Source organism: Lagenorhynchus albirostris, chromosome X (assembly GCF_949774975.1).
Source record: "Lagenorhynchus albirostris chromosome X, mLagAlb1.1, whole genome shotgun sequence".
Classification (NCBI taxonomy): Eukaryota; Metazoa; Chordata; class Mammalia; order Artiodactyla; family Delphinidae; genus Lagenorhynchus; species Lagenorhynchus albirostris.
Window position 1 is genome coordinate 17,319,242 of NC_083116.1, and position 7,607 is coordinate 17,326,848.

The window sequence follows — 7,607 nt, forward strand, 5'->3', positions numbered from 1 at the left end:
TAGTTATTATAAAATATTGGCTATATTCCCCATGTTGTGCAATATATACTTGTAGCTTATTTTATACCTAATAGTTTGTACCTCTTTATCCCCTACCTGTTTTTTGCCCCTCCCCCCTTCCTCACCCCACTGGTCACTAGTGTGTTCTCTATATCTGTGAGTCTTCTTCTTTTTTATTATATTCACTAGTTTGTAGTATTTTTCAGATCTCACATATAAGTGAGATACAGTATTTGTCTTTCTCTGTCTGACTTATTTCACTTAGCATAATGCCCTCCCAGTCCATCCATGTTGCTGCGAATGGCAAAATTCCATTATTTTTCATGGCTTAGTAGTATTCCACTATGTGTGTGTGTGTGTGTGTGTGTGTGTGTGTGTGTGTGTGTGTGTACCACATCTTTATCCAGTCATCTGTTGATGGACACTTAGGTTGTTTCCATGTCTTGGCTATTGTAAATAATGCTGCTATGAACATTGGGTTGCATGTATCTTTTCAAATTAGAGTTGATTCCATCTATAATGTTACCCCCTCTTTTCACCATCCTCCTGATTCATGTTCCTTCCCTCCACCACCAACTCTGAAGCCACTATCCTTGCAGCAGCCCTACTCCTCCCTTTTGGATTTGGTTTTGGCTTTGTGGAAATACGGTTAAGGCAGATTCATTCTTCTCTAACAGTGGCCAAGAGTCTGACATAGCCTGTGGAACCAACCTTCAGAAGATTGTTCCCAATTCCCAATAGTCATACTTGGCCATTCTTCTCCTTTAACAGATGTGCCCTCATTTTTCCAGTGGTGTCTCCTGTTCCCTCAAGAGGTCAGCTACTCACTGCTCCTGTTACTCGGTAGGGAGTGTTGTCCCAGCCTGTGGCACACTTGGAGTGTCCCCCCGACTTTGGGGCACATCTCCTGACTCTGAAGATGGATATAATTTTTTGAATAGCCAAAAGTTGGTAAAGGCCAAGTCTGATGCACTGGACACAGCGTTCTGTCACTAACCAGATCCTTCTGCATATTATATAGATGCCAAGGAAGCCAGGTTCTCGTGGGGTGCCCTCAGTCTCAAGGTAAGTAATTTTGCTCGAAAATGAGATGTGATTATGAAAGGAGAGAGATTTTCTCGCTCGACTCAGAAGTGGGTTCCGAAGGCAGGCCACGTGAACAGTGCTTCACATCTGTACTTGGGAGGAGGAAGCAGCATGCTTGGAACTTCAAGTCCTGCTCTGTCGTTAAAAGTCACCGATTTCATGACTGCATGGACTCATGGTGGGCTGGTGTGAGGCTGCATCAGGAGGTCCTATCAGCTTGGTGGTCTTATCCAGCTTCCTTCAACATTGGCCTTTGTCATCTTGTCACCCATGACCTGCTTCTCCAGCAGTCATCGCTGGTGTGATCAGTGCTCAGACCCATCGGAACCTCAATCTCTCACAGACAAATTCTGAAACTGGAAAAAAAAACTAAGGAAGGCCGGGTTTGTCCCAGGCCCCCTCAGCCTCCCAGGTAGCAGTCTCTTCCTACCCTAGAGACTCGGATGGTGTGCTTTCCCTCCTGGAGCATCTGCAGTTTGACAGGGAGCAACGTCTTCAGCCGAAGCAATGACATCATCATTGAGGGATTTGAGGAGAGGGCGGTGCGGAAGGGCAGGGCGTGGGAGGCTGCTTCCAAGTTTCCCAAATCACTCATTAGCTCCGAAAAACACCAGCCACTGGACTGTTTCACATCCTCCAGAGAACGTGCCACCAAGATGGTCTCCAGAACCTTGTCACGACTGGCCAAGAGGAAGATGGTTTCCATTTAGTCTATACTTTCGGCTGCTTCCCCGAGGGAAGGCCGGGCCCATCCTACTCACTGTTTTTATAACAGGCAGGAGCCTGTCCGGCGATGCGGCCAAACTTGTCGGGTGGCTACGTGGATTGCAGATAAGCTGAGTGACGACTCAGGGTGGAAGGCACCATGAGTGGATGCCAGCCAGACCACCACGGCGCAGGCAAGCTGATTATACAGGCGGATCCCTACTCTGGAGAGGGCTGGGCTGTTGGGGAACTGGAGGCTGGTTCAGCAGTCCACCTAATTTGAGACCTAAGTAAAAATGTGTGTTTGGTAATGGAGACGCTCATATTGAAAACAGGTGGTGTTTGGGTTTTTGCCTACTCTCGAAAATGGATTGTCTGAGGCCCACAGTGCTTTTCTGGCTCCAAAGTCTCAGCCCGTTGTGGGTTTGGAGCTCCGCTAAGGATGAGGCCTGCTTGAACCTCTGTTCTGAAGGGGGCTCCTTGAAGGTCAACAAGGATATGGGGTTGTCGTTGAGTTGCAGACCTTGCCTCACAATGAAGAGCAGGGGAAAAAATGAAGGCTGCTGGTCCAAGGCATCATGTAAGCACATGGGAGAGAGAAAGCTGCAGCTGACATGCTAGTACGAGGCATAACATATACAGAAAATGACAAAAGTAGAAGGTAACGCAACTGCCAACCAAGCAGTACGGACTCGGGTTTTCCAGACTGTTCTCTCAAAGCTTACTATAGTGCATTGGAGGTATTTCAGAAGTAGGGTTGATTCGTTGGTGCATTCCTTGATGCGTTTATTTATTCATTCCATAAACTTCTTCCATGGAGAGAGGGGTCAGTGTGTGTGTGTGTGTGTGTGTGTGTGTGTGTGTGTGTGTGTGTGTGTAAGTGAGGGCTCCTGGTTATTATTTAAATAATGCATTTCCTTTCTTTGCTCTCCGCAAATCACACCCTCATCTTCATCCTGTAGTGTGCTTATTTTCAAGTGCAGTCAAGAATAAGTCAGAAAGTGATCTGTCCAAGTGCTGCTACCTAGAAACGGAAAGTAGATTCCATCTGTACGCCCAGTCATCCGTAATAGCCTCTACTGCATGTCATCTCTTTTTTTTTTTTTTTTGCGGTACGCGGGCCTCTCACTGATGTGGCCTCTCCCGTTGCGGAGCACAGGCTCCGGACGCACAGGCTCAGCGGCCATGGCTCACGGGCCCAGCCTCTCCGTGGCATGTGGGATCCTCCCGGACCGGGGCACGAACCCGTGTCCCCTGCATCGGCAGGTGGACTCTCAACCACTGCGCCACCAGGGAAGCCCTATCACCAGGGAAGCCCTATCATTTTTTTAAAGAGAAACAACACCCACCATTGTATATTGGTTACAACCAGTCAACGTAGGGCTTAATTGGAGTTTTTGTGGGTTGGCGCAGTTGGTGTGCTGGTCCTATGTATGTGGACGTAGAGCTCAGACAGGTTGAAAGGGGGGCATAGTGGGATGCCTGCCACCACCAACCCACTCTGCAAACTGTCTTTGGATCAGAAGAACCGCTATGTGTAGGTAATGCTTCAGTGTTTGAATGGGACTTCTAAAGTTTCGACCTGCTCTACAGGTCAGTGTTTTAAAGACAACTCAATGGATTACATTAGTTCTACACAGTTGGGAAAGGGTAGCCAAGGGCTTGAGCGTGGCCCTTATTGTTAACATCACTTTTGATTGTGGCTTATATTAAAAGACTATGAATACCCCCCCAAAAAAATGAAAAGAAAAAAAACTACAAATACAATGAATAAATTTACTGTGAGATTTTCAATATGTTGGGCCACATTTGGCCATCTGTGGAATTACTGGGAAAATTACCTGCAAGATTTTACGTAGTTACTGGTCTCAAATACTTACTGGAATGCAACAAATACAGAATCATCGACATATACAAATCCTGATGAATTTGCAGGTGGGTATCTGCAGGGTGTTCAGCAGCGAGCTAGGTGATTCTCTGAATTCAGTTCCCGAACTAGGAAGTTCAACCTTAGTACTTTGTTTCATGTGAAAATATGGGCAAACTTGGTCTGGCTTTCTGATTCCCATAGAAATGCCCTGGAGAACACTCTTGCACTGTTGGTGGGAATGTAAATTGATACAGCCACTATGGAGAACAGTATGGAGGTTCCTTAAAAAACTACAAATAGAACTACCATACGACCCAGCAATCCCACTACTGGGCATATACCCTGAGAAAAGCATAATTCAAAAACAGTCATGTACCAAAATGTTCATTGCAGCTCTACTTACAATAGCCAGGTCATGGAAGCAACCTAAATGTCCATCAACAGATGAATGGATAAAGAAGATGTGGCACATATATACAATGGAATATTAGCCATAAAAAGAAACGAAGTTGAGTTATTTGTAGTGAGGTAGATGGACATAGAGACTGTCATACAGAGTGAAGTAAGTCAGAAAGAGAAAAACAAATACCGTATGCTAACAGAGGTATATGGAATCTAAAAAAAAATGGTTCTGAAGAACCTAGGTCAGGATAGGAATAAAGACGCAGACGTAGAGAATGGACTTGAGGACACGGGGAGGGGGAAGGGTAAGCTGGGACGAAGTGAGAGAGTGGCATGGACATATATACACTACAAAACATAAAATAGATAGCTAGTGGGAAGCAGCCGCATAGCCCAGGGAGATCAGCTGGGTACTTTGTGACCACCTAGAGGGGTGGGATAGGGAGGGTGGGAGGGAGGGAGATGCAAGAGGGAAGAGATATGGGAACATATGTATATGTATAGCTGACTCACTTTGTTATAAAGCAGAAACTAACACACCATTGTAAAGCAATTATACTCCAATAAAGATGTTAAAAAATAAAATAAATAAAAGTAAAAATAAAAAAAAAGATGCCCTGGAGCCTTTCCGCCTCTGCAGTCTGTGGGTCTGAGCCTCACGTTGGACAGCACGGCAGTGTAGCCAAAGGGGATCTGAGACTGGAGGCCATTTGGTTTATGCCCATTTGGGCATCTTAAACCCTCATGAAACTGAATGGGTCTTTTTAATTTTGTTGCTGAGTTAGTGGGGTAATTGCTTCAAATTCCATTTTGTTCTGGCTGGGGCCTCATGCTCTTGTTTTTGTCTCTTGAGGACTGTACTTGATCTTCTCACTTGAATACTGTAACTGTGCTGTCTGCAGTGTCCCTAGGGGGCGCACTCTTTGGCCATGTTCTCTGATAACTGGTGAATGATGAAGAGGTCCTGCTCGTTTTCAGTGACTAAATGGAACGGGAGTGTAGAGCTTTGATCCCGGTCATGAATCTTTCAATGAACTCTCCTGTGAAGCCCCCCAAACTGTTCCTGGAGGACACCTCCTTGTTAAGGAGACACCACAGATCTGAAGGTAGTCTGCCCTGGATGTGACCAGAGGGAGGAAAAATGGCGTGGGAGGTACTTCATATACCCTTTGGGGAGATTTCTCTCTGCATATATGTGTGTGTAAAAATATACATTGTGATTTTGCTTTCTGTAGCATGAACTCAGCAAAGTTAACCTAATTAATGAATTAGAGACCATTCGAAACCTTTTCTGGTTTCTTTATGCTATGCTGAAATCCACATATAATTAGCCATTCATTTTTAAATCCAGAAGAAATTATTCATATGTGTAGGTGAAAATGTTGAGAAATAAAGAGGGAAGGGAGAGGGTAGGAAAAGATCATGTACAGGCGCAGTACACGTGTTTCAAATTTTTTTTTTCCTGAGACTCTGAAAAGAGAAATGAAGTTTTGCATTTACCAAGTCTATTAGGTTTTCTGATTTCAGAACAGGATAAACTGGGTTTTTCCTTCCCAGTTGTAAGCTAGAATTGAAATTCAGGCCAACTTCGTCTTATTGGACTTAGAAAGTATTTTCCAGGCAGAGTATATTAAGGCACAACTTTTCTCGTAACTGATCAGTATATACAAAAATGTTTGAACAAATGCCTTCTTCATTCCATGGAAAATAAGGTTCTGATAAGATACAGGAATAAAAATATAACCACCTGTTCAATAAAGAGTTCCATTGGGGAGAGAGAGGCAAGGAGAATCTGTGTGTTCCTGTGTCCTCAGCCCAAGGACTTTCCTAGTCCGAATGACCTAAGTTACTAAAAGAAAAGTGGGTGAGTCCCAACCAATATATTCATAAAGTTTGCTGCTTTCTTAGAAGTTGCAACCTAGCGTCGGGCAATGCTCCTTGGGCATTTTTCATGGGCTAGTTTGCGAAAGTCAAGTGAAGGAATTGTTTGAATCTTCTTTGACAAGTGCTGTGTGGGCCAAAGCTTCAAGGAGATTTATCAAAGTCATTGAAGCAGCTTCTGCAACAGAGGAGGGATGTAATATCTAAGTTGTGTAAACCTAGGCCATTCGGGCTGGGAGGCAGCTGAGGGTGAGGCTGTTTTAGCGGAGCCAGCATTTCGAATTCACTCTTCCCTTATCCTCCTTGGCCTACCTTCTCAGTAATGGATTTGTCAGCGACAGGATTGACCTAACCAATTTCCTAACAGCAACGCCTTGTTGTCGAGCAAACAATTAGAGTAAGAATGTTGAGATTTGTGCTCAAATTGTATTTTGTTACACCGACTTCCTTCAGACCTCAAGTGAGTATGGTATGGAGAGCTTTAACATGAAATGATCTCTATGAAGAATTTCATTTTCCCAGGATCTTTGAATGAAATGGATACTGATCCGCTATTGTTTTCTCCCAGGGCTTACCTGGAGGGAGAACAGAGGGGCTATAGAAGTGTGTGCTCCTCTCTTTCTTTGGGGGAGAGATCAGGCAGATAAGAGCGAGGGATCTTCAACCAGCAGGGACTCCCCTTCAGAGCAGGAATGTGAACAGGTCAATTCTTCCAGCTCTTGATGGGTTTGGGTTAGGAGTTTGTGTGTATTTACACGTATAGAATTGGACATGCTAGCCCTGTCAGCTTGGGCTCATAAACAAATACGATCAAGGGACTCTCTTTACCTGATCTTTCTTTGACAAAGAATGTACATCCGCACAGGGCTGGAGGGTCCCACTCTTCCCTGCAGCCCGATGCAGCCATCAATCGATTCCCTGCGTAGCGGTAATGTACCAGGTGCAAACCTCCTTAAATGTTATCATCCAGCCCACATTTCGCCATTTTGTTGATGAGACTATCGTGGAAGACAATACAGTTTAGAACACACAGAGGATCAGCAGAGCTTAGAACGTGCAGGTAAGGAAGAATACTTATTGGACCAGAAAGTCTGGAGCAGGGGCTTCACTGTTTTGTAAGTGAGGAAGGAATTAAAAGTCAGCATTAGGTGCTGGCTTCCAATATACTAAAATTGGAACGATATAGAGAAGATTATCATGGCCCCTGTGCAAGGATGACACCCAAATTCGTGAAGCGTTCCATATTTTTTTTTTTTATAAATTTATTTATTTATTTGGCTGCATAGGGTCTTCGTCGCTGCGCGCGGGCTTTCTCTAGTTGCGGCGAGGGGGGCCACTCCTCGTTGTGTTGCGTGGGCTTCTCATTGCGGTGGCCTCTCCCGCTGCAGAGCACTGCTCTAGGTGAACGGGCTCAGTAGTTGTGGCTCGCGGGCTCCAGAGCGCAGGCTCAGCAGCCGTGGCACACGGGCCCAGTTGCCCCGTGGCACGTGAGATCCTCCCAGACCAGGGCCCGAACCCATGTCCCCCGCATTGGCAGGCGGATTTTTAACCACTGTGCCACCAGGGAAGCCCGCGTTCCATATTTTTGAATGGACTTGAGGACACGGGGAGGGGGAAGGGTAAGCTGGGACGAAGTGAGAGAGTGGCATGGACATATCTACAC

The 7,607-nt window shown here is 45.4% G+C and overlaps 1 non-coding gene across 1 annotated transcript; it reads left to right on the plus strand.

Annotated features, from left to right (window-relative positions):
• The first annotated feature begins 7,090 nt into the window (after positions 1 to 7,090).
• LOC132514213 (U6 spliceosomal RNA) lies at positions 7,091 to 7,193 on the plus strand. The gene has a single exon (XR_009538699.1). It is a non-coding gene; the product is annotated as a U6 spliceosomal RNA (small nuclear RNA).
• The last annotated feature ends 414 nt before the right edge of the window (positions 7,194 to 7,607 follow it).